Raw genomic sequence first — 13,193 nt, forward strand, 5'->3', positions numbered from 1 at the left:
AAGGCGCGCATAATCAAAGACTGTTCTCACCCTAACCACAGACTGTTCACCCCACTCTCCTCCGGGAGGCGTTACAGATCTCTCCGCATCCGAACCAGCAGGTTTAGAGGAAGCTTCTTTCCTGCGGCTGTCACCCTACTGAACTCTAGCTCTGCATCCCGGTGACATCCAACGAACTAAGCCTCCATCACCCCCTGCCCCGCCCCCGCCTGATGCCTCCTTGTCTGTGCCTGTTGAGGTGTCCACGACTATGGTTACCTTGACAGGGACAACAAGGAGGCGGACATCCCCTAGCCCCCCCTCACAACTGCACTACCCTATCCCACCCATCTATCCCATCCATCTATTTATTTACAAATGTACATACTGTAATTACACTTATACTGTACATAGCCATATTCTACTGCTTTTCATCCTGCACATACACTTATTATTAATACTATTGTAATGTTACTGTTTCTGCACTACAATGGTACTGTTACCACACTGCACATAGTTGTACATACTGTACATATCTGTCTATGGTTCATACTAAATATCCATATTTATTCAGTTTTTCTGTAATATATTCTGTTAATACACTGCATATATCTATATTGTTCTTACTACTACTACTATAATGGTACCACCACTACATTGCACATACCTGTACATGTTGTTCATACATTGTTCATATTACAGTACATAGCCATATTTATTCTGCTCTTATAAGGTAACTGCTAATACACTGCACATATTTATATTTAATTTATGCTACTCTAAACCACCTACTGTATACTACTGTCTACACTGCACTATATTTCTTGTCCTGTCTATGCACCACCTGCCTATACTGTGTATATCACAATGCACCTTTCTGCTTTTTTGCACTTCTGGTTAGACGCAAACTGCATTTTGTTGTCTCTGTACTTGTTCTCTGCACAATGACAATAAAGTTAAATCTAATCTAATTTAATCTAAAAAATGATCTGCCTCTGCTTTGCCTCTTTATGGATCATGCTATGAATAGCAGCAGCAATGTCTGCATAAGTTGAGACATTGTTATTGACCTTCTGGACCAGAGACATTCCATCAATGATTGTTGCTGTATTATATTCATCTGGAAGATTATCTGATAGTGATGCAAGTTTCTGTAAATGCTTTGCAAGTGCTGCTTTAGAGGTTTTCCTTGGGGTCCCCTCAGGTGTCGCCAATGATCATGGTTAAGGTCCAAGAGGGTGACAAAAGACTTATCTCATGTCCAGTCTTTAACATGATGGTCTTGCTATGTGCCTGTATTTTCTTTTTTGACTCATGCTCGTACTGTAAATGTCTTTAGTTTTTGCTTTGTCAATGTATCATGGAATTTGTGCTTAGGTGTATCTGACTCCAGCCTCTATGTCATGATCTTTGCCTGTAGTATGAGCCTGAATCAGATCATCCCTAACCTCTTGTGTTGCTTTGCCTGCTGTAGATATGCAAATGAACTGATGTTCCTCTGAAAATGGATTGATCCAATTTCAGTTTCTGTCTCATCAGATCTAACTGTGTAGAATTTTTAAAACTGTTGTAAATGTATGTACTTTGTACTTGTAGATCAAGTCTTGGAAAATAGTTATTATTTCTTTTCAATGGAAATGATTTTAACATCAGATGAAAGACAATAATAATAATAATAATAATAATAATAATAATAATAATAGTACATAATGATGACAATGTGTGAAGTATGAATATTTTCACCAACCAGTTCATCTACATCTCATTCCCACATTCTTACTAGTCAAAGTACAACTGAAATGTATAATGTAGATCATTTTAGCACCTGTGATGCAATTACCATAATTTCCCAACTATTAGCTGCAGCTTTTACATTGATTTTGCAAAATTTCTTCAGCTATGAGGTTAATACACAGGGGCAGTTAATATGGTATATGGTTTTGTTTCTTTTAACTTGCATAAAACACTGTCCTGTGGCTTATACACAATACGGCTAATACACAGGAAATTACTGTATGTATTTCATGTGCCCTGGACATTATAAAATTATAATATTTATGTTAAGCTGGGTACATGTGGTGATGTGAAAAATTTTCATATGGTATTCCTTGAATGTAAAGGTAATATGTGATTGGTAATCATCATGTTTTGATCTCTTGGAATATCTCTTATGGGTAGTTTCAATAAAATACTAATTTACTGAATTTTGGGGTGTTTCCGAATAGTACATTTACAAATAGTAAATAGCATAGCAATGCAGACCTATGTAATCATTTGTATTTCAAGTCTCTGCTGGGAGGTAGGAGGGTATAAATACATTGATTAATGAGGTAGTGGGCATTTCAATTAGTGCTGCAACACGTTGTGTCTCTGAAATTTTGATTTTTAGATTTAGATTTGCTCATTATTACACATAAATCTTGAATTTTATCAACCAAAATGAAGGGCAAAATCACATAATGATTCAAAATATGTATGCCAACATCAAACACCACATATGCATCAGTAATAATGAGGTTTGGATTATTTTCTGGGCTCTTATGAGTGGTTTAACCAAAAAAAGCCAATAGGCGTAATTTCCTTTTTTCAAATCAGAGGTCAACTTTGAAGGCATGTACAGCCACAAAGCTACAAGATCCAACTTGCTATTATACCACTTTATACTCCAGAGATATGTAGCTTTCAGAAAAATATCTTCTTTTTTAACACCTCATCTGACCATACAGGTCCTGCAGACCCTTGTACTGTCACACCTACAGTAGACTACTGCTCGGTGGTCTGGTCAGGTACCACAAAAATAAATTTAGGGAAGCTTCAAAGGGTACAAAATAGATCAGCTAGGATTGCTCTTAAATGCACTCAGAGAGCCAACATAAATAACATGCATGACCAACTCTCCTGGCTAACAGTTGTGAGGTTGAAAGCATCCCTTCTTCAGAATAAAGCTAGGTTCAAAAAACAAGTAAAGCGACACCTCATGGCTGATTGCACTGAATCCTAGTATGTACTACTGAATTTTACTTTTGTTTACTCATTTATTCTTTTCCCTTTTTGTCATCTTATCTTTTGTTGTTGTTGTTGTTGTCTGTTTTTGTGTGTTGATGGTTTAGTTATTCATTCTTTTCCTGTCTTTCTTTTGTTTGTTTTCATATCTGTTGTCTTGTATGTTGATGTTTTGTTTGTTATATGTAGTGTGTGGACCCCAGGAAGAGTAGCTGATGTTTTCTGCATCAGCTAATGGGGATCCAAATAAAATCATAAATACAGACATTTCCTTCAGCCACCAGGGTGCTATATCAGAAGTTAGAATGACGTTAGTTTCAAAAATTGCAGTCGGAAGAATGTGAAAATGTGAATATGTAGGCCTAGCAAAGGTAGGCTATGCCTAAATAGCCTATATTGTTTCCTGACTGCAGTTTCGTTTTGTAAATGTTTAGGTGAAGAAGGAAGTTGTGTTAGGGATCCCTGAACAATGTGATTGGTTAGGCTGGACCAATGATTTTAAAAGTTAATGCAAAGTCTATGCCATTTACGATAATATTTGAAACGTTTTCCAATCCTGAGGTTAAATCAAGTTACTTATAGGGGGCCCTGATACAACATGCTAACAAACATCAACATTGTTGTTGTTGTGGGGAAGGACATATTGCATTGTTATATATGAAATCATATAGGGCTTAACATTTCTACCTGTTGAATGTTGTATGGCTGATGTAACTATACATACAGTCGGTTAAGACATTCGGAAAGGTTTACCGCTCCCTATGAGGGGGAAAGCATGCTAACATCACACAATGGAAGTCAATGGGCGAACTCACTAGCATTTAGACTTTATACATTCGTTTTACATTCAGGTGGAGTTCTGCTTGTTTCTGAACACAATAATTTAAAGGAATTGTGTTTACTTAACTGCCCAGTGTATGCTAACACCCTAATTTACCCTCGATTGCCCAATGTTGACGACACATTTCTCTGGAAGCTATATTAGTATCATTAGGTTGCTAACTGGCTAACTTTATATCGTCAGTGTAACATAACCAACTGGTACGCATTACTTGTTAAAACTATTCCCACAGACATTGTAGGGAATGTGCATTCATGTGAGAATAGATTAAGATGCAACTTATGAGTATGTGGTGTTACGGCAAAAGGCTTGGCTTGCTAAACCGAGCTACACAGTCCGGCCATTGAATGCAGTTCTACAATGAGTACACTCGAGACAGTTCTGGCCGTTTAACTGGAATTAGCTAAATGAGGGAACTTAATGTTACCCTTAACCTTGTTGACACACAGATAACTCTCAGTTCAAACGTATTTGTGCCGTTTATTGATGTTTGCTAAAAGATTTAATATTTTTATAGGTGTTTTCTGTCCTCAAGCCGGTGCACCTCCATTAGATTACATGCAATTGAAACTAATATTTTCCCCCTTTGGGGACGTTTTAGCCACGGTAACCACGGCAACTAGGGGGCGATAACGACGATAATGACTAGATGCCGACTGTATGTATAGACCCTTTCAAGAGAGTTCCATTATCAGCATCATAGTTGGCCCCACAAGGCTTCCGTTTTAACATTCCATATGTTATCTTAATGCAGAGGAAGTAGATTGGGAACCAAATAGAACGTTCAAGCATTGTTTTTGTTTTTATTGTTGAAAGGGTCTATAGGGTGTGACTGGCTGATGGTGATTTGCCAACCATTCAGTTGCGGTCACAAGGACTGGAGAAAATGGGCCCTCTAGTGGAGACTGTGATTGACAGTTGCTCAAGAGGTGGCCTATGGCCGTTTTTCTTCACTGTCCCCTAAAAACTATCACACACACACACTCTCACACACACACGGCTACTCATATTTGTCTTTGCGACATGTTGTGGTAAATTACCTTTTATTATTGTTTATAAGAAGCATGTGTTGATGCCTGTTTAGAAGATTGTGAAATTAACTAGACTGCATTTCCGGCGGGAACTGCGAAAGTGTGCTTGCCATGGTCCGGTCAGCAACGTGAGCAGACAGTGGCATACGCTATGCTGAACCTGGCTTGATCCAGGCATTGTAACGGTGCCTTTCAGTGTTGGAGCAGTGGCAATATCCCAAAAGCTCTAGGAGAGGGCTATTCAACTATTGGCTTGCGGGTTGAATGTGATTCATTGGATTTTACCTTTGGCCTGCCTTCGAATTTAGCTTCTATGACTGAGATCAAATCAATAAAATAAAATGACAGCAGTGATTGGCTGCAAAAATAAATAATGTCACGCGGTCTTAAGCCTCTCAAACTGGGCTATCAGGTAACCTACAGAGGAATTGAAATTATGAAATATGACCAAGGCATTAAAAGCTACTTGTTTGTCAGGATACTTTTTCACTGATTTATTTTAAAAAATATGAGCTATGAGTGTGAATGTTATATATTCCATCCCACAAATTATGTTTTACTGGTTTATTTGACAAATAATCTATATGGATTTGCTCTATAAAGACCGTATGTCTGTTTGGGATTGTTTTGTGAGCCTGGGGTTGTTTTGAGAGCCTATTGATGTAGCCTATCTCAGAATAAAGGAATACTTCATATTACTCTAAACCACCGTCTGTAAATCAACTGTATACTACTGTCTACATTGCACTATATTTCTTGACCTGTCTCTGTATGTTTCATCACCTTTCTATACTTTGCCTCACATTGCAACACAGCTCAGATCTTTGGTTGCTATGGCCAAAAGGCCAGTTCTATCTCTGCCGTTGTCAAGCAGGCATATCGTAGAATTCTGATTAACCTTATCTTATTTAAAACATCTCTATTTTACTTATCCCACTTCCATACAGTGGGTCCCATTAAGAAGTGGCCACTTCATTGGCTTACGTGATTCACAGCAGCATTAATAAATTAATCTGCCACCTATGCCTATGCTTACGTTTGCAAAGAAAACATTTTAATTCGATCCACATGAAACGTTACATTTCATGTACATGTTGACAATGAGTAGGCTAGTTTTGGTTGTTGGTGGTGTTATTGCATCCCTTAGTTATGCCTACAATGCAAGTTCCCTCGCGATTGGAAGCTCCTGTAGACAATAGTAGACGCATTTCAAAACATCGCGTTAGGAGTCCTTGCCACTTATTTTAAGCCGTCACAGACGTAGGTGCTACTTTTAGGGCTAAAGTGCTTCGTGAATTACTGTTAGTAAAAAAAAAAAAAATAGCAGTCCTAAAGTTACATCGTGGGGGTTCACGAGTGCAAGCATCTCATATCAAATGACCATGGCATTACGCTAAACAACATAAATCCCAATTAGCAACATAGCACTACATCTCCTTCTCCCTATAGCTAGCCACACAAGAATTTAATGATACTAAATCTCTGCTTAGCATGCTTCTCCGCTTAGCATTCTAATAACAGAAGGGGCACATTTATGTTGACCACTACAACATGACTCATTATGTCTGTAACGTTAACTGTATAAAACACTTACTTTCATAAAGGGACGACACCATCCAGCACATGGAAACCGATATTTTAGGTTCTTGGCCACAAACTCAAAGCGTGTCTCTCTGCGCCCTGTTCTAGAATCTTTGCTCTGAAGGCTGTGTTGCTAAGGCAACATCAAATAAACGAAATTATAGTCTTTCAGTATTAAATGTGTACGTGTGATTCCGAATGGATGTGTGTGGTTTGCAATTAGAATAAACAAGAAATAACATTTCCAATAATTTCCCATGATAAATTACATAATATTTGCACCTTCCTTACTTGGGAATCTCACAATCGTATTTCAAGTAGGCTACACTAGTGAAATGTAATACAACGTTGCCACCTAGCGTTCAGATAGTTCTAGGCTATTTAACATTAACATGACATTGATTGTTTATTCTTTTCGTCAACTCCATGCTTTTAGGAAAACAATCTTTTTATCATAGTACCCTCTTCAATGAGCGATTACCAGCTCGATTTTTTGTAACAGAGATAGCTGTTTATTGTCCCTAGGTTTACAGAAACACCTATTCATATTAATACGTAGCCTATGGAGTGCTGCCGACCACTGTTCATTACATGGCCCAGAATGCCTTGCATGTCTTTACAACAAAACAACACAGTAAAACCTAAATGCCCGTAAACATATGCATTTGCATACTTGTAACATTTTTAATAATACTCTCCCATCATGATATGTAACAATAATGAAAAATGTAATTTGAATACCGTCAATGTAAGCTATATATAGCTACTGTTCTCCTTGCTAATTCAGTTCGTAAGTCCATACTATCCCATGGCAGAGCAAGGATTTTATGATTGGGCAAGGTTGCCTGGAGACATTGTGTCTGCTCTGAGACATTGTGCATACATAGAAGGCATTGTGATAGAAGGTGAATGGTGAAAAGGTGAATGGTGTGAGTTACCAAATACCCGTGGGTGGTTTGCCAAATGATGGAAACTTTTGGAATATTTCTTTTTTTTTTTTGCCTATGCACCCTCACACTGGAGTCCCCAGTTCATATACAAAATTTGGTATCGATATGTGACAGTGTTCCTGAGATATGGACAACTTCCTGTTTCGGAGCTTCGCCGCCGATTTCGTTTGGCTGTGACGGGCAAACGCTTTCGAAAATCAAAAATCCTTCCGCTAACATTTGTGAGGCTTGGTCCAAGGATAATGTACGTCCAAGTTTCATTGGCGTTCGGACCAAATTTGTGACCTGTGAAAATGTAGTTTCGCTTTCTGTTCAATCCATTATGGCGGACTTTAACGGCACGCCCACCCTGACGTCATCTTCGCGACCAACTTACACCGGTACTGACCGGACGTTTTAAAGTTGGAACGGTGTCTCTGTCTCAAAGGGCCTAGGCGCTAGGGCTGACAAAAAATTAGGGAGACGGGAAAAATAATAATAAAACTTAAGAACAATAAGTGTGCTGCTTTGCAAGCACACTTAATTATTAATAGCGAAGACCATTTATCCACATGCTGTTGGACAGCGTGATATTGTAAACCACATGTTGTTTTGGCAGTTTTCGAATGTCTAATAAATTAGTTGCACACAGGCACAGGCCTATAAATTCCAACTATACACAGAAATCTCATATGAAATTTTGAACATTGCTTATCTGCAGAGAAGGACACGTACTATATAATTTTGGCAGACGAATGCAAAGGCTTGTCCTGAAAAGAGCTTGTGGCAGTAAAAGAGCTTGTGGCAGTGTGCATCAGGTATATTCATGCGGGGCAATTAAAGGAGAGGGCTAGGGGCTTCGTCTAGACGGAGGAGATGAGTGCGAATATCAGTGAATATCTTTTCTATATCAGCAAAGATCCTCCAAGTATTGGAGCCATGGCCGCTTGTTCCCAGTTTGTGCATGGAGCTTGGCTTCGACGGTGCGTCTGTTATGTCCGGCCATAAAGGAGGGGTGCAAATGATCTTAAAGGACAATTCCAGCGCAAAATGAACCAAGGGGTTAATAGTTTAGAAACAGTACCGTTCACTACAAGCGGGCGCCTTCTTGGGAAAACAGTCACGTGACAGTTCAGCTTGCGTTGCTCGAGTCGTGCAACATGAGTTGAATTGTCACTTGACTGTTTTCCAAGATGGCTCCAGCCATACGTGAACGGTATGGTTTCTAAACTATCTATAAACTGTCTGTACACTTACAAAGTACTCAATGCTTCGGTTTACATGTAGGGCCCCTCATTATGCTACCGTGGAAGTGTGGTGCTATTTTGAGCCTTGTTAGTGGTATAGAAATAGCGATTTCTTTTTTACTTCGCATGTGCCCCGAAGACCAGCATTAAACGCTTCTTAGCGGTTTGTGGTAAAACTGGTCACGTTCGATTACCATGAAAACATATCCCAGAAAACGGACGAACTCGGTACACATGTGTTATTAACCCCTAGGTTCATTTTGTGCCGGATTTGTCCTTTAAAGAACACCTTCCCCAACGCAATATATGTGCACTGCACCTCGCATCACCTCAACCTCGTCCTGTGCACTGCGCCTAGAATGTCCCCTGCTGTTTCAACCTCGTCCTGTGCACTGCGTCTAGAGTGTCCCCTGCTGTTTTCTACATTTTTCGAAGTGATCAATAGCTTACACACTTCATGACGGGGTCACACAGGAATGCCACATGGACATACAGCATCAGATGCGACCTGAGAGGCCAGCCATTGAATTGGAGAGATTGTACGATGTCCGGTGGAGTTCTTGGGTCAGGTGCAGTAAGCAAAGCCCTGACTCTCCTTGGCCCTGTTTTGGAGACCCTCCCTGAATACTCCCAGACATCTGGGCACACTAAAGTCGAGCCCGACTCACTGCTTCAACGAATGCAAACAATTCCTCTTTCTCCTTGTTATGTTTAACAAATTGTTTGAAGCGAGTGATTTCGCAACGAAAGGCTTACAATCGGCCTCCATAACAACAGCAGAATGTATAGACCTGATTGAGGGGCTTAAAGGATAAAATTCCGGTATTTAGCACTTTGAGTCCCTATTCTGGTTTGTTTTGGATGAACTAGAGTGGTGGACACAGAAATTGAATTTCCCCTTGGGGATCAATAAAGTATCTATCTATCTGAAATGTTGACGATGGGTCCTGTCGACTTTTTGACTCGTTTAGAATCGCCTTTGACTGCGTCAGAGTGGCTGGATACAGGCATGCACAAACATGTCTTAAAAGCACGAAGCACAATGCCACTCATTTCTCCATCCCACTGCAGGATTACGATCTTCATGTTTTTCTTCAGCAGCTGAACAGAAAGGTTGCCCAAGGACAGACATTTTCATCCCTCATCAAGGTCCTCGATGCTTGCCCCAAAGACATCTTTCCCCTGAATGGACTGTCTTCTTCGAGCGCTAATCACAATGGCAATTACGACCTGCACCGTTGAACAACTATTTAATTTCTACTGACCGTCAGAGGTGGTGCTTTAAGCACCTGGATGTCCATCACACGTACGTGCAGGTGGAGTGTTTGTATCAACAAAGTCACCTGTGACCTGGGTGACGTATGCCCTCCTGTACCCCGGCACAAAAGGTAGGTCAAGCCAGGAAGTGACCTCTTGCATTTTCTCGCGTGAGTAAGCAGGTTAGGAGTGTTACAAACATTTTTGGCATCGCTGGAAGTCTTGCTACCCAGATGGGTTGGAGCTGTGAATTTCACCCTCCGAAAGACTGCGAATAGCCACAATCAAATGGCTAATATTATCACATTATTACTATTTCTGTTCAAAGTTGAATGTTATCCGAAACAGATAAGCCTATTTTCTCCTTGATAATTTTACTACATGAAGCGGTCACGCTGCATGGTTAACTTGTAGTCAGCTTGTGCCGGTGTTAACGCCGCACTTGAATTAGGTGACTTTGTTTATGATACGGGTGGGATTCCCTCCCGCAAACTTTTTGTTTTATTATTACGATACACAGAAGTGTCTCGCTCTAACACGTTCGTTTAAGTGAAAGACTCCTGGTGAGTCTGTGAAACTTCCTTTGAAGGGTATACCTTGAGTTTGAGTTAAGTATTACACTGATAAGCTAATTAGGTGGTAAGTATCGTTTTCTGTTTAATGTTAACGTGATCGTTGGCTGCAAGCCATTTAGGCTCAAGAGGGATTCCCTGTTTTTGTTTAGGAGGTGAGCTGGTAAACTGAGCCGCCCATTAATTGACCCATGTGGAAAGGCATAAAGACTGTTACCAGGAGTGATAGTAAAAAAAAATCCTGAGCCTGAACTTTTTTCTCTGGGAGGCCCCTAAGCCAAGATATATGCCCTGATTGACGTAATGTCAAGCTGGATCCAGGGGTGTGCTCCCCTGGGAGAACATTTTAATAAATAGTCCATTACATTAAAGATTCAGACTTTTGTGGATATAAATGGACATTATTCAGACATGAGGCGAACAAACCCAATACAAACCTATATTACTGTATCTTTTTCGGGGCCTGTTGACCAGAGGAGGTGGTGGCTTGTGTAGTGAGGTAGAGACTGGCACAGAGGAGGATTTTGCTGGCCTTTTGATTTTTCGGGCCTGTTGAACCAGTTTGTTTGCCTCCTTTGAGGACTGCATCCTTGCTGCCTCACTCAGCCTTTTCTGCTTTAAAGCTGCAGTTGGCAAGATTTTTTTGATCATATTCACTGAAACCGACAGAACAACTTAAATCAGCCGGTTTTAGAAAAACACCCGCACTTCTACCTCCACCTAGAGACTGTTATTTTGTTTGCAAAAATTCACAGCTCCCGGTTCTTCTGGTCCAATCAGAGCAGGGCTGTGTGATCCCCTTAATCTGTCAGAATTGCCAACTGCAGCTTCAATGCCTGTTCAGTGTCTTTCTTTTTATGTAAATGCAATTGGTAGTTTTGAAATGATGAAAGGCTGGCTCACCTCAGAGGCTGGTCAATGGTCATAGTTGAGGCTGTCCGGCCCCTGGCTTTAAGTGTGGACTTGATTACTGCAAGGCTCTCATAGGTTTCCACATTCATGGAGCACCTGTCATCTTCAAGGATATCATCCATCAAATGAAATGATCCTTCCACCAAGGGGCCTGTGAAAATGGACAGAAGAGCTTTAACTAGCTTGCATAGGGTCGGCTATCTCACATCTCTCTCTGCCTTTTTCAAGGAAGCAACATGGTTCCACCAGTCTACATCCACTCGACAGTCGCCTTCATTGTAGATCTGAACACGAAGAAGCATGTCCCCATCCAGCTGGTACAGTAGGCCCGGCATTCCTGTACCAGCTGACCAATCTCTTCTGGAGGGACAACATTTGGCAAGGCTTCTCCTAATGCAGTCAAAGCTCCAATGACACCATCAGATTGCATTAGAGCTGGAGTAAGAGCAGAGAGTGATGATAATACTGTATGGTGTTGTCCAGGAGAAGATTTTTAAGCAGAAACTCTGCTGACCTCATATACCCTTCTCATAGATATGATCAGACACGGGCAGTATTTTAATTATATGTATTTTAAATACATATTTAATTACTTTAGCGTATTTTGTAATTTGTATTTTGCAGGATTGGAACAAATCTAATGTAGTTTGTAACAAAATACTTTGAGGGATTGTATTTAGAGTATAAATACTTAAGTATAACTACTTAAGAAAAATCTGTCATTTTTTCTCTAATAAGCCAACATTTCATCACTCAGTTAAATATACTAACCATTACAATAAGCTATCCTTATCATAGTCCGGGAGCCAAAGGCCAGAATCATGGTGAACCTGTTTTTTTTTTCTTTGTTGTTTCTTGTTTCTTGTTGTAGGGGTTACTCCATAAGAACAGGGTGGGTGCCCAATGATGTCCCTTGGGTAATTCCCTATCAGCTCTAAAGTTGACTTAAGTAGCGATTTGTCCATACAAATACTAATTTCATTACCCTTTTGGAAGGACAGCGTAAAATGTAAACCCATTTTTCCTCTTTCTTGCAGTATTGCCACATTGTGACCAACGTAAGTGTTAGATACAACTTTTCTCCTTTACGATCCCCTCTGGGGATAATAGAAAAGTCAACTGAGGGAGCCAAAATGATCAACATGGGTTGTAAACCCATTTTTTTTGCACCTGTCTTTTCTGTTTCATCATCCCCTTAGGCTTAGAACATTAAAAGTAAAAAAAAACACAAATACCTCCCCGATGCAGAAAGAGTTAATTAATTCTGTTAATCAACCTTGCAGGATGTTATTCTGTTTGTCCCCCATGTTGCCAGTCATTTATGTAGGCAATAGGCATGCATTTATAGCACAAAAAGGGAAATGCAGTTCAGTTTAAAAAGAGGCCGACCTGTTAAATTTGTCGTTCTACATTCATTGGTTACGGAAATGATGGTGGGTAGTATGCCATGTCAGTGGTTCTCAACTGGTCTGACTTTGGGACCCACAATTTCCCATGTTCATCAAGTCGCGACCCATATATATATATTTTTAGCGTTCAAGCCATGGATATGGTGAGCTACATGGTAAGACAAGCGAAGTGCCTGTAGGCCTACTTGTTTGGCATTAGCCTACATTTATGAAGTCTTCAACTCTTGATGTCACCTTTCAAAGTACTCTACAGGTATGACTTTGACAGGGGTGCCTTGTTTATATGTGGCATTTTAGTTTTTATGGTTTCATGCTCTCATGTGCCAGCCATCTACTGCACACCACACAATGGGGTTTCAATCCTATTTTGTCCTCAGTTTAAGCGAATCCATATCTGAGCCTACTGTAGGCTACTTATTCAGAGTAGCAGCC

This window comes from Alosa alosa, chromosome 12 (genome assembly GCF_017589495.1).
Source record: "Alosa alosa isolate M-15738 ecotype Scorff River chromosome 12, AALO_Geno_1.1, whole genome shotgun sequence".
Taxonomy (NCBI): domain Eukaryota; kingdom Metazoa; phylum Chordata; class Actinopteri; order Clupeiformes; family Clupeidae; genus Alosa; species Alosa alosa.